General features: G+C 38.9%; 1 long non-coding RNA gene across 1 annotated transcript; it reads left to right on the top strand.

Annotated features, from left to right (window-relative positions):
* Window positions 1–2,192: 2,192 nt before the first annotated feature.
* LOC115106240 (uncharacterized) lies at window positions 2,193–10,457 on the top strand. The gene is made up of 4 exons (XR_010460718.1): window positions 2,193–4,401; window positions 7,724–7,941; window positions 9,750–9,870; window positions 9,985–10,457. It is a non-coding gene; the product is annotated as an uncharacterized LOC115106240 (long non-coding RNA).
* Window positions 10,458–20,000: the final 9,543 nt, after the last annotated feature.

Below are 20,000 nucleotides of genomic sequence, written 5' to 3'. Positions count from 1 at the left end.
TGGCCATGTTCCAAGAACCCTTATTTTGCCATTCTCACTTCCACCAGGTCTTGTACCTGCTTGCAGATCAGAAATATCCTGTAGAGAAAACATGTTTTAACAGAGACAGGAAGTGCAACAAAATAGCGCTCAAGTTTTCAACCAATTTAGAATGTGAAATTGTCTTACCAGATGAGGAACTCACGTTGCTTCCAGAGTGTACCAAATGCATACCTGCTTTCAGTATACATTGTAACAGTTTTATTCTTAGCCTAAATAAACACTCTAGTAAAAGCAAACCATTTTTCAGCCTGAACTGACAGATTGGGTGGTGGTTTAACACTTTCTAATGTAGTGTCAGCTGTAGTTACTGCATAAGCCACTAATGGTTCACCTTGACGTGATTTTTGAGCGGAACCATCAACAAATAGTTCCAAATCAGCATTCATTAAAGGCATGTCAGATAAATCAGTGCATAGCTTACAGACCTGGTTCAACCAGGACAGCACAATCATGGGGCTCACCGTCATCGTCAGATGGTAAAAAAATGGCAGGGTTAAGGACAGTACAGCACTTCAGTGTGACATGAGACATTGTTAACAGCACATTCTAGTAATAGAGCAGCCTTGCTGGGATGAGGTGAGCAGTACGTGCCTGTGAAATGAGAGCATGAACAGTATGAGGAACTTTAAAGGTTAAAGGGCACATTGACACGATGTCAGCACAGGCTGACTCTGCCTCTCACCAACCCTAGCACCATACTGTCAAGTCTCTTAGAGTAGTATGCAACGGGCTGCTGCTTCCCCCTATGATCCTATATAAAGACAGATGACAGGAAACCATTTTTTTTTATAAATGTTTTAATAAATTAAATAGATTAAATGGTTTAGAATGGCCGGGCAAACCTAAACAATGAGAAGAGGTTAGCAACTGTTTCTTTTTGTCAAGTGCCTACAACCCTCAGGAGTACACTTTATCTTGTCCATCATCGCCATCTTGTGGCCATCAGTGTTAAACAGTTCATCATTATGCAATCATTCATTCACAATCATTCTGTTATCGAGTGCATCCACACATTAATTAATGGGTTACCCCTCCTCATTTGTTTAGTTATTTAACTGCATATACATTTCTTAAACAGCAGTCAACTCTTCAGTTCAGTTAAAATTCAACTCCAAAGATCAATCAACTCAATTCTCACTACTAAATTTCAATTCCCGTTCAGGTATTCTTACTACACGTGTTACCTCACTTGAAAATCAGGAATCAATTACATCAAGAAGACCTTTTCAAATGTTGTACACAGACCTTCTCTACACAAGGATCAAAGCATTAACTTGAAACATTTAGAAATCTAAAGTCTTCACCAGTAGTGCTGTGAAAGAAAAGGTTAGCGTTTACAACACTGCTACAACTAGAGAAGCACAGAAAATTGTTTTCAGTCACAACTCCTGTCAGTAGCTTAGTTATAGTTTTGTAAAAACTACAATCTACAGCAATTGTAGATCTTATAAAATGTAGGAAGGTCTAAAGGAGTCATTTTATGCATACAAATTATACCCATCCACAATTTTTTTCAATAATTGTTGTGCTGCCATCCTGTTAGAAGGTAACAGATTATTTTATTACTGTGGTTAAATTGGATTTTCATTGTGTTCAATGGTGTTTATCGCCCCCCTAGTAGAGCGTTCTGGTACTTCGAAAGACTGTGCGGAAGAGAATTCTTTCTGCACGCATAGAAGCAGCTAAAAACAACGCTACGGTGCAGGTCTATCAGTGCAGGTATTTCTTGTCACGCTTCAGCCTCGTAAAATATTTGTTTGTAAGTAAGATTCAAGCATATTGCTTGTTAATGATAAAATTGCTTACTTATCAATGTTAGTTGGTTGCGTTTACTCACACAAATTGCATTGCCTTTCATGTATGCCGTTAGCTGTATTACTTTGCTCATGCGTCATGTAAACGAATTGTAAAACATACAATACTGAAGTTTGTTACTGTTTCTAGTGTTATATGCTTTGTTATTTTACAGAGGTGGTTGCACATTATTAGAGTAATTAAAGGAGTTAGCCAATTACCATATGAGTAACAATTAGATATATGGTTTGGCATCATGCCAGATACATGGTACCTTCGCACGTGCTTTGTATTTATGCAACTTCAACTTGAAATGTATAATGTACAACTACAGTATGTCGATGTGAATTGAATACTAAAGTATAATCTTTTCTGTATTTTGCAGTTAATATTATATATATATATTCATTCAAGAAAAGTCATGCCTTGGGATCTTCATTGAAGACTTAGTTGTTAGCTATCTGTCTAGTTTTGCATGGGAACTCAATTCAAGGCAGAATTATTTAATTTATTTATTCCATCGCTGCAACTCCCGTATGGCCTCGGGAGAGGTGAAGGTCGAGACACAACCCAGGCAACCCGCCTGCTTATTTACACAATGCACACTTAACGCGGAACCCAGCCTCACCAATGTGTCGGAGGAAACACTGTACTTGGACTAGTAACCGGAAGGTTGCAAGTTCAAATCCCCGAGCTGACAAGGTACAAATCTGTCGTTCTGCCCCTGACCAGGCAGTTAACCCACTGTTCCTAGGCCGTCATTGAAAATAAGAATTTGTTCTTAACTGACTTGCCTAGTTAAATAAAGGTAAAAAAATAATAGCTGTGCCGCGATGCTCCCCATCCAAACTGACATAGCTTGAGAGGATCTGCAGAGAAGAATGGGAGAAACTCCCCAAATATAGTTGTGCCAAGCTTGTAGCGTCATACCCAAGAAGACTCGAGACTGTAATCACTGCCAAAGGTGCTTCAACAAAGTAAAGGGTCTGAATACTTACATAAATGTGATATTTCAAGTTTTTTGCTTTGTCATTATGGGTATTGTTTGTAGATTGATGAGGGAAACAAACTATTCAATCCATTTTTGAATAAGGCTGGCTGTAACCTAAAAAAATGTGGAAAAAGTCAAGGGGTCTGAATACTTTCTGAATACACTGTACGTTAATGACGTTTAGCAAAGTATAGAAATCTATTCTTGCCAATAAATCTGTGGCCAATCTCTTTTATGTTCACAGATATGGTAGCGTAGCCGGAAATGTTGCTGGCAACCAAGAGGTTTTAAGTACAAGTCAAGTAGAGCTTGATGCTGACAGTACATAAATGTACAGTACTGTATCACTAGCATGTCAAATTGCAATCACTTGCTGGCAACTGGTTTGCAGTATAAATGCAGTTAATACAATTTACAAGTATTTTGTTCAATATGGGTCTTTCTATAAATAATGGGGCCAATGTGTGACATTGGGATAAACATTTCTACAGTGGCTTGCCAAAGTATTCACCCGACTGGCATTTTTCCTATTTTCTTGCCTTACAACCTGGAATAAAAATAGATTTTTGGAGGGTTTGTATCATTTGATTTACACAACATGCCTACCACTTTGAAGATGCTAAATATTTTTTTGGGGGGGGTGAAACAAACAAGAAATATGACACAAAAAAATGAACTTGAACATGCAAAACTATTCACAACCCCAAAGTCAATACTTTGTAGAGCCACATTTTGCAGGAATTACAGCTACAAGTCTCTTGGGGTATGTTCTATAAGCTTGGTAGATCTAGCCACTGGGATTTTTGCCCATTCTTCAAGACAAAACTGCTCCAGCTCCTTCAAGTTGGATGGGTTCTGCTGGTGTACAGCAATCTTTAAAATCTGTTAGGGATAGGGGGCAGCATTTTCACTTTGGATGAATTGCATGCCCATAGTGAACTGCATCCTACTCTGTCCTAGATGCTAATATATGCATATTATTATTACTCTTGGATAGAAAACATGCTGAAGTTCTAAAACTGTTTGTATTATGTCTCTGAGTATAACAGGAAGTGGAAATTCTGGGGCTGGTCGAATTTCAAGTCATCGCCTATTCACATCCAAACAAGATATGGATATGTTCGCACTTCCTACGCCTTCCACTAGATGTCAACAGTCAGTAGAACGTGGAATGAAGCCTCTAGTGTGATGTATGACCGGATGGGGGGGATTGAGTCAGTGGTCTGTCAGAATGCCAGTTCCAGGTTGTGCACATTACTGTTGATATCGCCTGCGTTCCATGACTCTGTAGACAAAATGAATGCTCTGGTTGGAACGTTATTGGATATATATGAAAATAACATCCTGAAGATTGATTCTCTACTTAGTTTGACCAGTTTATTCGAACTGGAATATAACTTTTTGAAATTTCCGTCCTAGTTCGCCTGAACCAGCGCCAGCTTTTGGACATGTGAACTAACTGTGCTAGCAAAAGCAGCTAATTGGACACTAGTAATGGACATTACTGAACAAAACAACGATTTATTGTGTAACTAGGACTCCTTGCACTGCATTCTGATGAAAGATCATCAAAGGTAAGGGAATATTTATGATGTAATTTCATATTTCTGTTGACTCCAACAATGCCATTTGATTACCCTTTCAGGAGTCTTATGGCTGGGTTAAAAACTGTTGAAAAGCCTTTTTGTCATAGACTTGGCGCTCAAGGAAAATGCTATGTCTGATGCAAACCCAACATCCCCACTGTGAAGCATGTTGGTGGCAGCATCATGATGTGGGGACGTTTTTCATTGGCATGGACTGGGAAACTGGTCAGAATTGAAGGAGTGATGGATGGAGCTAAATACAGGGAACATCTTGATGGAAACCTGTTTGTCTTCCAGAGATTTGAGACTGGGACGGAGGTTCACCTTCCAGCAAGACATTGACCCTAAGCATACTGCTAAAGCAACACTCAAGTGGTTTAACCTTTCTGATGCAGGCGTTCCGCTAGCAACCCACCTAAACAACATCCGGTGAAATTGCAGAGCGCTACATTCAAAATACAGAAATAGTCATAATAAACATTCATAAGAAATACAAGTGTTATTTATCGGCTTAAAGATTAACGTCTTGTTAGATTTCAAAAAGGCTTTACGGCGAAAGATCACCATGTGATTATCTGAGGACAGCGCCCCGCTTACAAAAGCATACAAACATTTTTCAACCAAGTAAAGGAATTAAAAATGTCAGAAATAGCGATAAAATGAATCACTTACCTTTGAAGATCTTCATATGGTTGCAGTCACAAGAGTCCCAGCTACAAAATAAATGTTAATTTTGTTCAATAAAGTCCCTCTTTATATCCTAAAAACCCAGTTTTGTTGGCATGTTTTGTTCAGTAATCCACTGGCCCAAAGGCGGTCAAAACATGCAGATGAATACATCCTAATATTAACGGTAAAGTTCGTCGAAACATGTCAAACAATGTTTATAATTAATCCTCAGGTTCTCAATTGTCTAAATAATCAATAATATTTCAACCGGACAAATTCGTATTCAATAGAATGGAAAAACAATGAAGGGCCCGCACTCGGTCACGCGCGCAAACCAGCACTGCATGATTCTACAGTCCACTGACAGAAAGGTCTCATTCCTCTTCATTTTTCAGAAAACAAGCCTGAAACAATGTCTAAAGACTGTTGACATCTAATGGAAGCCATAGGAACTGCAATTTGGGTCCTAACTCATTAGATACTCTATAGGCATTCAATTGAAAATACCCACATCAAACAAAATCCCACTTCCTCAGGTTTTCGCTTGCCATATCAGTTCTGTTATACCCACAGACATTATTTTAACAGTTTTGGAAACTTAAGAGGGTTCTCTATCCAAGATTCTGGACCTGAGTAACAGGCAGTTTACTTTGGGCACAGTTCTCATCCAGACGTCGAAATACTATCCCCAAGCCATAAGAAGTTAAGGGAAACATTTAAATCCCAGACCTCAATCCAATTGAGAATCTGCTGTATGACTTAATCTTAAGGTATAGGGGGCAACATTTTCACTTTTGGATAAATAGCGTGCCCAATTTCAACTTCCTGCTACTCATGCCAAGAATATAAGATATGCATATTATTCATAGATTTGGATAGAAAACACTCCGAAGTTTCTAAAACTGTTTGAATCATGTCTGTGAGTATAACAGAACTTATGTAGCAGGCAAAACCCCGAGGACTAACTGTTCAGAATTGTATTTTTTCCCCCATCTCTCTTCCCTAAAATTGAACATCTTGGCTGGATTCACAACGAGTGTAGCTTTAACTGAGTATCTTACATGTGTGATTTAATGAAAGTTGAATTTTATAGCATTTTATTTGAATCTGGCGCTCTGCATTTCCCCTGGCAATTGGCCAGTTGAGACGCTAGCGTCTCCCCTATCCTCATTAACGCTCCACTAGCTCTTTTTGTTCCAAAATGTGATCTTGTGTAGCCAAGGAATCCAATGTCTCCAGCAGACTAGGAATGAATGGCTGTGGTTGGTGGTAGTGGGTGTAGAACTGAGAGAAGAGGCTGTGTATACTCTCTCGGGACATTGTGATAAGACAACATGAAAGGGCCAGCTGGCAGCCAGAGAGATAGATCCAAAGACTACAGAGCCAGGGCTGGAGCTGTGTAGTCTTACTGCAGCCGTAGTTAGTTAGTTATCCACACATGAGACAAAGAGCAGAGCATTACCGCACTGCCAAGCTCACTGGTGCTGGTTGTACATTATTTGGAGTACAAAACTCAGGGTAATGAATAGCAAATGGCTTTTCTCTCTTTTTTTTCCTCTCACCTTCTGTTGTTGCGCTAGTTGCTTTCGCTTCAGTTAACTTAATCAGAGGGAAGAGTAAAAAATAAACTTAGCTCATATAAATGAACTGTGAAGTATTGAAGAACGAACATGAAGATTAATAGGGCAAAACCTTTCACTGTTTTGGGGAGTTTTAGGTAGCTTTATTCTTTGTACTGTATGGAGGAACCCTCTTTCTTCTTACAGCACCCACTGTAACAGAAATAGGAGATGGTGGTGTTTTTTCCCCGAAAGATTTGTCTCATTCAGGATTCTGCTCACAAAGAGAGTGGATATAGCAGCACAACATACAACTTTGCCTAAAGCTTCAGACATTTCACAATGCAGGGCACAGGCAGCTGATTACTCAGGAACGAAGGAGGAACTCCTCCAGTTCTTCTTAAAAGGTCCCACACAGTCATCCTGATTCCCATCTAAAATAGCCTTTGGAGTTACCAAAATATCATCCATACTATTTTTTTCTGATTATTTGAGAACATTTACTAAAAAGAGAAGCTGAGTAGGCAGGGAGCTAACAGATTGAGTGAGAGGGGAACCAGATCACCTTGGCTGACAGCTCTTTTAAACGCTTATGTCAAGCAAAATGCCTACTCAGTGTTGCAGTAAGAGCTCAAACAAATGTGCTTACACATAAAGCAGCTCAAACAAAAATTGAAATCGCATGCAACATCCAATCCTGTCATACATCACATCATAGTTTCACAAATTATTTGTTATGAAACGGTTTGGTTATTTTAACATATAGACAAAATCATGGCTGTTAAATTAAGATAGCTATCCAAAATGAAATTATCAGCACTGTTTAATCTTGGACAACTTTAGATAACATTGGGTGAGGTCTGGGTACAGTTCATAATAAATAAATATACAGTACCAGTCAAAAGTCTGGACACATCTTCTCATTCAATGGTTTTTCTTAACTTCTACTATTTTCCACATTGTGGAATAATAGTGAAGACATTCAAGGCACACTTAACCAGCATGGCTATCACAGTATTCTGCAGCGATACGCCATCCCATCGGGTTTGCACTTAGTGGGACTATCATTTTTTTTTCAACAGGACAATGACCCAACACACCTCCAGGCTGTGTAAGGGCTATTTGACCAAGAAGGAGAGTAATGGGGTGCTGTATCAGATGACCTGGCCTCCACAATCACCCAACCTTAACCCAATTGAGATGGTTTGGGAAAAGTTGTACTGCAGAGTGAAGGAAAAGCATCCAACAAGTGCTCAGCATATGTGAGACCTCTTTCAATACTGTTGGAAAAGCATTCAAGGTAAGCTGGTTGAGAGAATGCCAAGATTGCTGGGATTGCCCCTTGATTCTAGAGAGCTATGGCTATGAAGATATTGTGTGTGTTATACTCAACTCTTCTGCATGAAAATCCTTATTGGTTATATATAAAAGACCATGTGGTAAACATTAAAATACAATCCTAATATTTGTGGCTGTCTTGCCATTACTATCATTAAATGCGATGACATTATTTTATCAAATTAATTAACTATGTTTAATTACTCATGTAAAAATTAAGTCATTAGCAATCTTGGGGCACAATGGAAAAAGTTACTGTTTCTCAAATTAACTCTAAAGACATAAATATATCGTCATCAATTAATTATGATTTACCTCATCAGTCTCATTCTGAAAGTCACAAAATTCTGCACGAACCCCAATATAAATGATGAATCAGCGATATACAAATTGGCTTAATTATTTATTTACTAACTAACGAAATAATCACACAGAAATACGTAAACACACACACACATGCGGTATAGTTATTGGTTACTAACACGATGCAATGAAAGATCCCTAGCGAACTAAACCGATATGACGGCTTGTTACACAAAATGGCGGATTCAAAAAAGAGGGAAAGGGAGGGACAAAAGAATTCAAAATATCATACATACAGCTGAAAACTATGCTCATGGAAATGTGAGTACTTTGCCCATGAACGGCCGCTCATTTGAAATAATTGCAACACGCATCTTTATGTTTGCATGTCTTCGCTGTCTCTCTGTTGAAAACACTCGATCCCATCTACGGGGTGTAATTCGACAGAAAGTCTCTGGTCGTGTAAGTCTCTGGTTGTCCACCAGAGGTTACCATGTCTTTTGTTGTGGCAGCTTCTTGGTTTTCGGAGTGTCTGTTAGAACGGATCTACCAATGGTTGTTTGATAAAGGTATCTAGAATGGTGAGAGTAAATTGTTTTGTCTTCTTGTCTTCGGTCAAGTTAGCAGACTAAAGTACTTAAACAGCTGCCGACTGAATGTTCCTGTGTAGTCTTCTTTGAGAGCTTCTAACCATTTTGTACCTTTCAGCTCACAGTGTCTGTCACGCTGTTCTAATGTAGAGTCTAACCATTTGATACGTCCTGCCTACCTTCCGTATACTGGTCTCGATGGTTGTTTATTCAGGGTAAAGCTAGAACCATTTTACATGCCAGTAGCAACCCGTCAATGTACTGGTCTAATGAGAATTTAGTCATGGGTCCCTTTATATACTCTGGAAAAAGGGTGGTTCCATTACGTTTGGCATAATGTCTGTGCTCACGTGGGCGTGGTTACTGACTGGATAAACTTGATATGAAAAAACATTCTCATTTAGAAGGCTAAGATCACATTTCATCTTCTCACAAATGGTTTCATATTTAATCATATTAATTCCACAAAATGTAGATGTAAATCTGATAACTGGGAAATATACACATTCAGAGATACAGGTATGTTGTTCTACTGTCCTTAGTTACATCACAGATTAGTAACGAATTCGACATGATTGTTCTTTAAGTCCCCCCACCATTTCCAGCATTCTTTATATTAGAAGTATTGTTTCATTCTCTACTTTTGGATGATGGAGTTTTGGCAGGAAAAATGTCTTTGCTACAAAAGTGTTCTTTCCCTTCAATCCTGCAGAGCCCAAAGGCAGAGTTTCTGAAAGGTATTTATGTCCAAAACTGTCCATATCCAACCCCCCCCTCTGCGGGAGAGAGAGGGCGCTGTAGAGCGGACCCACTGTAACCTGATCCTTCGGATCCTCACAGGAGAGTCATGACAGTGGCGTACATAATCTTTCCGTAGGATTCCAGTTTTGAAGAGTCACAGACCATCCAGGGGCACAGGCAGAGCTGCAGAAATAATTGGACAGGAACACCTTGAAATGTCTGCCCAATTGCAAGAAGAGAGGCTGGCTGAGATGAAGGTTAGTAAAATCTTTCACCTGTGGTACTGTTGACCTGCTTCACAACATAATCATATCACACAACATTTGGCTGCAATCTGTAATTTCATGTTGCTTTTTTTCTTATCGTTACAGGCTAAATTGCAAGAGCTGTTCTTTGAAGAAACGGGAGAGGTTCTGGAGCTGGCCATTTCCTGTCTACCAGGAGTTTTCTTTGACATGAAGGAGTACTGGAGAGCTACTGTATCTCAGGGACTAAGGACAACCTCGCTGGTGCACCTGCAAGAATTGCAGGGAAACTCCTGCACCTTACAACACACAACTACTGCCATTTCACCACTGCAAAATTCCATTTATTTTTGACCAAGTATGTTTACATAACAGGATAATGCTTTCCACAGCTACACAGTACTTTATTCTTTATTTCGATCTCAATTAGAAAAAAATACTCCATTTATTTTTATTGTGAATTCTCCTTGGTCTTTGTGATATCAGTTCAGTACTTTTTCATAATGTTTCCTTTACACTGTGCTTTTGTCATTTTGAGGAAGGTTACATAGACCACCTTGTATTCTTATTTATGTCCCTAATAAAGCTATTTGACCTGATCTGTGTAATCGGACCAACTTGATTTGTACTCTATTTACACCAGGGTAGTCGACCTGTCTTTCTGGATATGTACCCACCTGTAGGTCTGCTAATTTGAAATGTTAACCGCCAAGAGCATAGATATCCAAGAACAGAGAACCGTTTAGTAATTAATTTTAAAAACACTCCAAAAGTACAATAATGATGACTATATGCTAGATTTTAAAAAATGCAGAAGAATTGTTTCTTACACAATCTTCCATTATTTATTTGATTTATATGTTTGATTGTAGGCCCACCTTTTTCAACAACAATTCTGACTACTGTGTAGGCTGTCACACTTCCCGGGAACCACCAAGTCTGACAACAGGGAAAGCTCAGGTCCTTCCCAGCTCAAAGGTGTGCTTACTGCACCCTGTTTTGTGTGGCGATGTCTCCTCGATGTTGTAGCAGCTCAGCCGTTGGTGGTGGTGGTGGCACTTCAGGTAGTCTTGGGTCATCTGATCTCAGGAACATTCTCCTTGGTAGTCCCAATTGAGAGCCCAGTCTTCTCAACACTGCTCTGAAGTTCTGGGATGTCAATGTAGTCCTTTTCACTTTTCAATGCACAGATGCTTCACCTTCGAGACTTGTTAATGTAGAGTCTCCTTTAGCTGAAAGATAGCAAATATTATTCTGAATATTTTGTCTTTAAAATTAACTATCAGACCAGAATATCACACATGATTAAATGGAATACCATGATGATTGGGGCAGCAGGGTAGCCTAGTGGTTAGAGCGTTGGACTAGTAACCGAAAGATTGCAAGATCGAATCCCTGAGCTGACAAGGTAAAAATGGGGCATTCAGATCTGACTAAAGATGGGGCATTCAGATCAAGAACACAAGATGTGCAGTTAAGAACGTTTCCACGGTAAATGATGTAGCTTTATAATTCTGTGTTGAAACTTTGAAACAAAGACGCCAGACTAGCTATGTACAGCGAAATAGCTAGCTTGGTTAGCTAACAAGCTGCTTAAATTAACACAATGTTAGCTTACTGTTATTTGAATGGCTAAATGGATCCGTCTCATCGCAAAAGTTCACATGTTGAATCTTGAATACTCCAGCCAATGACATTAAATGTTTTAAAACTAGACCGTTCAGATCAAACAAACCGTAGCATCGTGTCTCTTATTCATCTGAACTGCTCTTTGTGGTTATTTCATACAAGTACAATTGTGTGAACTGAAGTAGCTGGCTAGCTAGCCAATATAAGCTTGGTTTTCAGACCACAGGCATCACAAATGTAACACAAGGTAAAGTAACGTTATATACATGAGTTACCCAACTAAATAGTGAAGCAACATTATATATCAATATGAAATTAACCAATGTCGCACTCTGTCAACAGGTAACTAACAGCCCTTAGCCCGCTAGTTAATACAAACTATTGGACGTGTGATTAATAAATGCTTGATTTGCTCGAAAATGTCCATTATTTATGTCCAAGTAGCTACTTTTGTTAGCGCCTTTAGTATACAAATCCAAACGCTCGTGCAGGTCCATCCGAATGTCGGTACTAAAACTGCAAAAAGTTATATTACAGGTCGAAGAAACGTGTAAAATTAAGTATAGAATCAATCTTTAGGATGTTGTTATAATAAATCTTCAATAAAGTTCCAACCGGAGAATTCCTTTGTCTGTAGAGAAGCCATGGAACACAGGTTGCTATCATGTGAAATGCGCATGACCAGGACCTGGCTCTCTGCCAGACCACTGACTCAAAGAGCTCCCATCCGGCTCCACTACACAGTAGAAGCCTCATTTAAGTTTCTAAAGACGGTTGACATCTAGTGGAAGCCCTAGGAAGTACAACTTTATCCATATCCCACTGTGTATTCAATAGGGGCTGGGTTGAAAAATCGACCAACCTCAGATTTTCCACTTCCTGTTTGGATTTCTTCTCAGGTTTTTTGCCTGCCATATAGGTTCTGTTATACTCACAGACATCATTCAAACAGTTTTAGAAACTTCAGAGTGTTTTCAATCCAATACTAATAATACTATGCATATATTAGCAACTGGGACTGAGGAGCAGACCATTTACTCTGGGCACCTTTCATCCAAGCTACTCAATACTGCCACTGCAGCCATAAGATGTTAACATTAGCTAGCTAGCTAACAAGCTAGAAACTAACCAAAAATGTTTTTAGAAAGCCGCTTTTAGTTGCCTGGTTTGCTTGATTGACATATACTCATTTTTATATATATTCATATTTATATATGTTCATTTTATATATATTCATTTTTAAATCGGGTGGTGTTAAAATACACCAGTTATGCTATTTTTGACCACCAGGCTGCTGATATCTTGCATCCTGTTTGTGTTCATACTTTTTCATAACGACAAGAAAAATTTTGATGTCAGACCACAATAGATTGTTCATGATGACACTGCGACAACTGTCGATAGACGTAGTATAAACCAGCCTTTAGTCTTGAAATTTGGTTGTTTAGTACATGATCTCACAAGTGAATCCTTAAAGAGATGGGTGGGACTAAGGCTTAAGAGGGTGTGAATGATTTTGAACGGGTGTAGACAAAGAGCTCTCCAGTTAGGTTTAAAAAATTTAAGGGCCATTTTCTCAAAAGTGAGGTTTGAAGTTTATTAACTTTAAAAGCAGAATTCTTTCCCATTGTTCATCAACTGTAGTGCATGGAATACCATTTTCTAGCTCTGAGTATCTACTTTTATCTAATGTAAAAAACAACGTTGAAAATGTTCTACTTAAGACTGAATCGAGCCATTCGGTCACATTTGTTTACAAGCATGATAGCTGTACTTTTAGTTTATGGTTTTGGAGCTTTTTATCTCAACAAGTTCAGGGCACTTGAATGAATCCAACTGGTATTTACAACTTCACAAATGCTAAATTCCCACCTCCCACTTGTTTACGAACACATCATTACAAGGTGGCACTTATTTTAAATAAGGTAAGCGAATAAGTTGTTAGCATTGATGTATTACAGATTTTTACAATCGCTAAGACCCATTTCTCAATACTTAGGTCACTTTTTCAAAACTTTTCACACACTACAACTACCAAAAACACTTCATACATGTCTCAAATCATCTTATGATTTCATAACACTAGCAAAGGTTGTCACCAACAAGCACACTTTGTCACTCATAAAACAATGACCTAAAAAAACACTAACAGGTAGCATTACACAATGTTTTCTTTTGGAAAATGTCTTTACAAAACAAGACTGACACCTCTGCTGTTTAGAATTCACTACAGTATATGTTACATGAACGAATCATACATGATGCAATATGCTTTAATATGTTGTCATTTTTTGGCATTGAGTGATTCCAAAAATGCAGGAATTTGTATATACACCATCTACTGATACAGAAGCAATGCTAGTCAACCCTGTCTTCTGCATTTGGCCACAGGTTCTCATCCACATCTTATGTCATCTTGGGAAATACACATTTCACATGTGGATGGTGGTCATAAGCCTTCCACCTCCATGAGGAAAATAATTCCTCTATGGGGTTGAGGAATGGAGAGTAAGGTGGGAGGAAAAGCGACACCGTCCTGGGATGGGCTGAAATGCCACCTTGTCCCATACAATTACAAACGTTGGCCGATTTTGCCTCACTGCAACCCTTTCCTCGCTTGGTACAACCCTTCCATAGAGGTCATCCAGGAATGAAATGAGACGCTCGGTGTTGTATGGCCCAATTATTGGTTTGTGTAACAGCAATCCATCAGAGGATATTTCTGCACACATTGTGATGTTGGCACCCCTCTGGCCCGGGACATCCACTGTGGCTCTTTTCCCAATCACATTTCTTCCTCGTCGCAAAGATGAATATATGGGGTGTTTGCCTGGCTTCAATCTCCATGAGTCTCTAAAATAAATCCACAAGGCAACATAAGATTTAGGCTATTACGGTAGTTTACATTATACCTAACATCATACCATTGTGTGCCTCTGCCCTGTTTGGTTTTGTTCAAAACCAGTTGTGTATTTTATAGTCATCTTACCTGGACATATTGGTTCCTGAGTTTCTTGACTCGTTCAGAGTTCCCCTCAAAGGGGACAGTGTACAGCTTCTTCATCCAGACTTGATGTTGTTTCAGGACTCTGGAAATAGTTGTCATGCTTACATTGTGAATATTTCCAAATGTAATGTTGTCTGCCAACACTGTCCCGAATATCTGTGAGTTTTATGCCATTGTTTCTGATTAACATATCAAAGTTGCAGTTTCCTGCACAGCAGTGAAAATCCTACCTCCCCGGCCTGTGGGAGGTAACTGTTTGGTCCTATGCAGAAATACAAAAACAATTACATACGAAATGGGTTTGGAGGCTTTTCTCAATTTACTTCTATAATGTGCAGTTCAGTCAGATGCCCTTGCAGAATGCACATCTTACTGTTGTTTTGCCGGAAATTTCTCACAATAGATGTCACTGTTGACCGTTGCAGATTTGGCTGCACTCTCAGACCACCTCTCTCATTGATAGACCATGATTTATTACATTATCAATTATAGTAACCCCTAATCTCATCTGAGACTACAGCTCTTGATCTTCCTCTCAGTCTTCTTCCACCATGCATACATACTCCTCTCCCAGCCACTTCTCTATATCTGGCTGGGTCCATGTTTACATTACAGTACAGCATTATTCCTAAAATGTCGCCTTTTGTATAGAAGGTAAGGACATTGAAAGACTATCACCTGGATAGGTGCTCAGCTACAATGGGAATCAACTGTGGTTGGTCTAATTGTTTTGATAGTTTTTAATCTTTTAGATTTGGAATATATTTCAATACGGTATTAATGTCATGTTAACCTCTTAAGTCGACCCTCTACTTTTTTGAACATTCTGTTAAAAATCGTGCAACATTTCAGCGCCCTGCTACTCATGCCAGGAATATAGTATATGCATTTGCTTAGTCTGTGTGGATAGAAAACACTCAGACGTTTATAAAACTGGTTAAATCACTGCTGTGGCTTTACCAGAACGGCATTTACATCGAAAAGCACAGGAAAAACTGATCACTGAAAATGGGAAAATATATCCATGCGCTACTTGAACCCATTGATAAAGGTGAACCACAATTAATTGACTGAGGTTGCAGTACCTACAGCTTCCACACGGTGTCTAGAGTCTTGTCATTTCCCTTCGAGTTTTTTCTTGGTCAAACACATGCAGGGCACCGTATCTCCTCAGGTCTAGGACCGGATATTTTCGTTGAGTTTCTAGCCGGACATTTTTCCAGACGGACAGCTAATGATCTTTACATCGCCTCCTGATGAATTTTATCGCTTATTAACGTTTACTAATACCTAAAGTTGCATTACAAACGTATTTCGAAGTGTTTTGTGAAAGTTTATCATCGACTTTTTGAATTTTAAAAATGACGTTACGTTTTGAAACAATGTTTTTTTCGTTTATCACACAGTCTACATATAACGATATCTAGGCTTTATATGGACCGATTTAATCGAAATAAAGACCCAAATAGTGTTTATGGGACATCTAGGAGTGCCAACAAAGAAGATGGTGAAAGGTAATGAATGTTTTCTATTTTATTGTGCGGTTTGTGTAACGCCGAAATGCTAATTATTTTGTTTACGTCCCCTGTGGGTCTTTTGGGGTGTTACATGCTATCAGATAATAGCTTCTCATGCTTTCGCCGAAAAGCATTTTAAAAATCTGACTTGTTGCCTGGATTCACAACGAGTGTAGCTTTCATTCGATACCCTGCATGTGTATTTTAATGAACTTTTGAGTTTTAACTAATACTATTAGCATTTAGCGTAGCGCATTTGCATTTCCAGAGCTCTAGTTGGGACGCAAGCGTCCCGAGTAGAAGCAAGAGGTTAAGTTCAAATAGTTTTGAAAAGAGTATGTAAACATGTGAAAATTTGCCTGTAGGTACATAGAGTTTTGGTGGTGGTTGTGTCTGAGTGAGAAAATAATTCATGAAATTTGAAAGATGTAGTCATTGAATGCATTTTGTGACAAAGCAATGAAAAATGATCCACTGTTTAGCCCACATAGACTGCTGTTGTACTCACTGTGTGAAGAGTTTTGAAAAAGTGACCTAAGTATTGAGAAATGTGTCCTAGCAATTGTAAAAAAAACTGTAAAATGATGTGATGTCACATAAAGCCCTTAATCCCGCCTGAATCCAAGTTTTTGACACAGGTGAGGGGGCCAGTAGTTGTATGATCAAACGTCATACTTTGGTCATCCTACTTTGATACGGTTTCATCCAAATATCATACAATTTGATAAAAACATGATTTTGACTGTGCAGAACCATTACAGGGATCGGTCTTGTTGAGTGTTGTGTTTCTTCCTCTGCATTTTGTTTTCCACTGTTTGTGCGTGTGTGTGTGACTATTTTTGTTGTTGTTGTTTGCTGTTGTTGATTTTATTATGGCAAATGAGCTCTGATTAATACACGGAGTGCACAGGGACACAGCCAGGGGACTCGCCAGTCATTACCGATGCCTGTAATAAAATTGTCCATAATTTGACATTTTCCACAAGGCCATTCCAAACATCTGTGCTGCTGGACGCTGCCTGGCGGCACTCACTGGAAAACAAATACGTTACTATTACTGTAAAACATCCAGAGCGAGAGAGAGGCACTGGCATCAACATAGGTATCTGGCAACTGCTGTATTGTTGCTGCATTGTTACTCTTCACAGAACCAGCATCCACATGAACTGGCCTAGTATCAATCTCCTTTCAACACTAAGCTACAAAACGCATTCAGGCTCTTCTCGTTGCAGGGCCAAACTCTCACTGCTTTGCCCACAGAAAATATTACATACATAAAGTTGTACGCAGTATATTAATAATGAATGATTTCAATCAACAGTTTGTACAAGTAATATTTGTCCAGATGGTATGTCGTTTCAAAATGTATTCATCAAAAATATTATATTTCTACAGTTTAACCAAGGGAACTACCTCATTCTTTTCGATCGATTTGAGTCACTATTGCCATCTAGTGATGAGTGCGCCAGGGTCTTAGAATACGTCACTGCTGAGTCTCATCTCATTCCTCGCCATCTCACCCTGATGGAGACTTTGATACCAAAATCTATTGTTTCTTCGTCATAAAGAGAAGTCAACTTGGACTTTTTTCAGTTGGCCTTTTTCCTCACAGTGACTGAATATCTCTTCCACATTCACCATCTAATCTAACCATGGTCTGCAAGGTTAGAAGCCCACTAATCATTTACTAATGGCGCCATCTTTAGGATTACTTTTTTTGTTTCCAAGGACATAGATTTTGTGTCTGTTCCGGACCAAATCTGAACCAATCCTAGACGTCTACGTTTGTTTCAGATTTGCTCCAGTATGGACCAGCCTTGATTTCAACATCCACAGACATATGGTCCAGACCGGCCTATATTTGGTGTGAACATAGATGTCTATAATTGGTTCAGAAATGAGCCGGTCTGGACCGGCCTTGATTTGACTCAAACATAGACGTCTATAATTGGTTAAGATTTAGTTCGGTCCACAAGATTAGGCAGCTCAGTATAGCACAGTAGAGCAGAGTACAGTACATTACAGTACACAGTACAGTAACGGAAAGTACAGTACTGTAAAATACAGTAGAGCACAGTAGAGTACAGCAAAGTATATTATACTGTATTGTACACTACATTGCTCTAATACACTCTACTGAACTAAACTGTACTCTACTGAATTAAACTACACTGTATTAAACTGTACTGTACCGTTCTGTACTATACTTTACTGTACTCTACTGAACAAAACGACTGGGCCCTGTTGGATAAAGCATCTTAAGTGTTTCCTTAAAGGAATAATTTTACCTTAATTTTTTAAAGGCATTGCATAGAGCCCCTCAAATATTTCCTTAGGTAAGGGCATACTTAATCTTGATACTACCCACCCCGCATGCGGGGAGCATAATTATAGCCTCAAACTAATTAGCATAAGGCAGCGGACATAAATATCCCTAGAAAATGTTCCTATTCATGAAAATCACAAATGAAATATATTGAGACACACCTTAGCCTTTTGTTAATCACACTGTCATCTCAGATTTTCAAAATATGCTTTACAGCCAACACTAGACAAGCATTTGTGTAAGTTCATCATGGCATAATGCTATGCTAGGCTCTGCTACCAGCAGGCAACATTTTCACGAAAATAAGAAAAGCAATCAAATTAAATCATTTACCTTTGAAGAACTTCTGATTTTTTCACTCAGGAGACTCCCAGTTAGATAGCAAATGTTCCTTTTTTCCAAAAATATTATTTTTGTAGGCGAAATAGCTCCCGTTTGTTCTTCACGTTTGGCTGAGAAATCGACCGGAAAATGCAGTCGCTACAACGCCAAACTTTTTTCCAAATTAGCTCCATAATGTCGACAGAAACATGGCAAACGTTGTTTAGAATCAATCCTCAAGGTGTTTCTCACATATCTATTCGATAAAATATCCACCGGGACAATTGGTTTCTCATAAGAAGCGATTGGAAAAATGGCTACTTGTGTACTTTACGCAAGATTTTCTGCGGAAGCCATCATGTGACCACTTGCTCAATGTGGTCCCTTACGGCTATTCTTCAACATAAATGCGTAAAAAGACGTCACAATGCTGTAGACTCCTTGGGGAATAAGTAGAAAGCGTAAACTCATTCGTAACACATTCCCAGCCATATAAGGAGTCATTAGCATGCAGGGCTTTCAAAATATGGGGCACTTCCTGGTTGGATGTTTATCTGGGTTTCGGCTGTAACATCAGTTCTGTTGCACTCACAGACAATATCTTTGCAGTTTTGGAAACGTCAGAGTGTTTTCTATCCAAAGCTGTCAATTATATGCATAGTCGAGCATCTTGTCGTGACAAAATATCCCGTTTAAAACAGGAACGTTTTTTATCCAAAAATGAAAATACTGCCCCCAAGTTACAAAAGGTTGGAGGTTTAACGATAGTTTGAAGGTATGTAATTGCAGAAAGAGTATCTGGTTACCATTGAGATGGCCTGATTAAACCTCTCAAAGAGATCACTTTCATTTTGTTAAGTAGCTAAATATAACTTCAACAATCAAGACAGGATAACCAAATTGCTTCAGAAGATAATAAATCACTTCTTGAAGTTACTTTTTTTCCTCAACTACATGACTCAAGACTACCTATAGCTAAATAGCCAGCTAGCTTTGTAGCCATGGATTGTGCACCTTCCATTGTTTAGCTAAGTAGCTAGCTGGTTGATGTTTTCATTTTGTAACTAGACCAGATGAAAACATTCACCTCCACAATGCTGTTGACATTGATTTCCGCACTGAGTGAAGCAGTTAAGAGACCTCACGGGCACCCTTAAACTTTTCACATAATTTAAGGGGGAAATTCACCTTAAAATGTTTTGTGCAAGATTGCTGTACACCAGCAGAAACAATCCAAATTGAAGGAGCTGGAGCAGTTTTGCCTTGAAGAATGGGCAAAAATCCCAGTTGCTAGATGTGCCAAGCTTATAGACATATACCCCAAGAGACATGCAGCTGTATT

The sequence above is a fragment of the Oncorhynchus nerka genome, linkage group LG23 (assembly GCF_034236695.1).
Source record: "Oncorhynchus nerka isolate Pitt River linkage group LG23, Oner_Uvic_2.0, whole genome shotgun sequence".
Classification (NCBI taxonomy): Eukaryota; Metazoa; Chordata; class Actinopteri; order Salmoniformes; family Salmonidae; genus Oncorhynchus; species Oncorhynchus nerka.
This window is presented reverse-complemented; position numbering and strand designations above follow the sequence as displayed.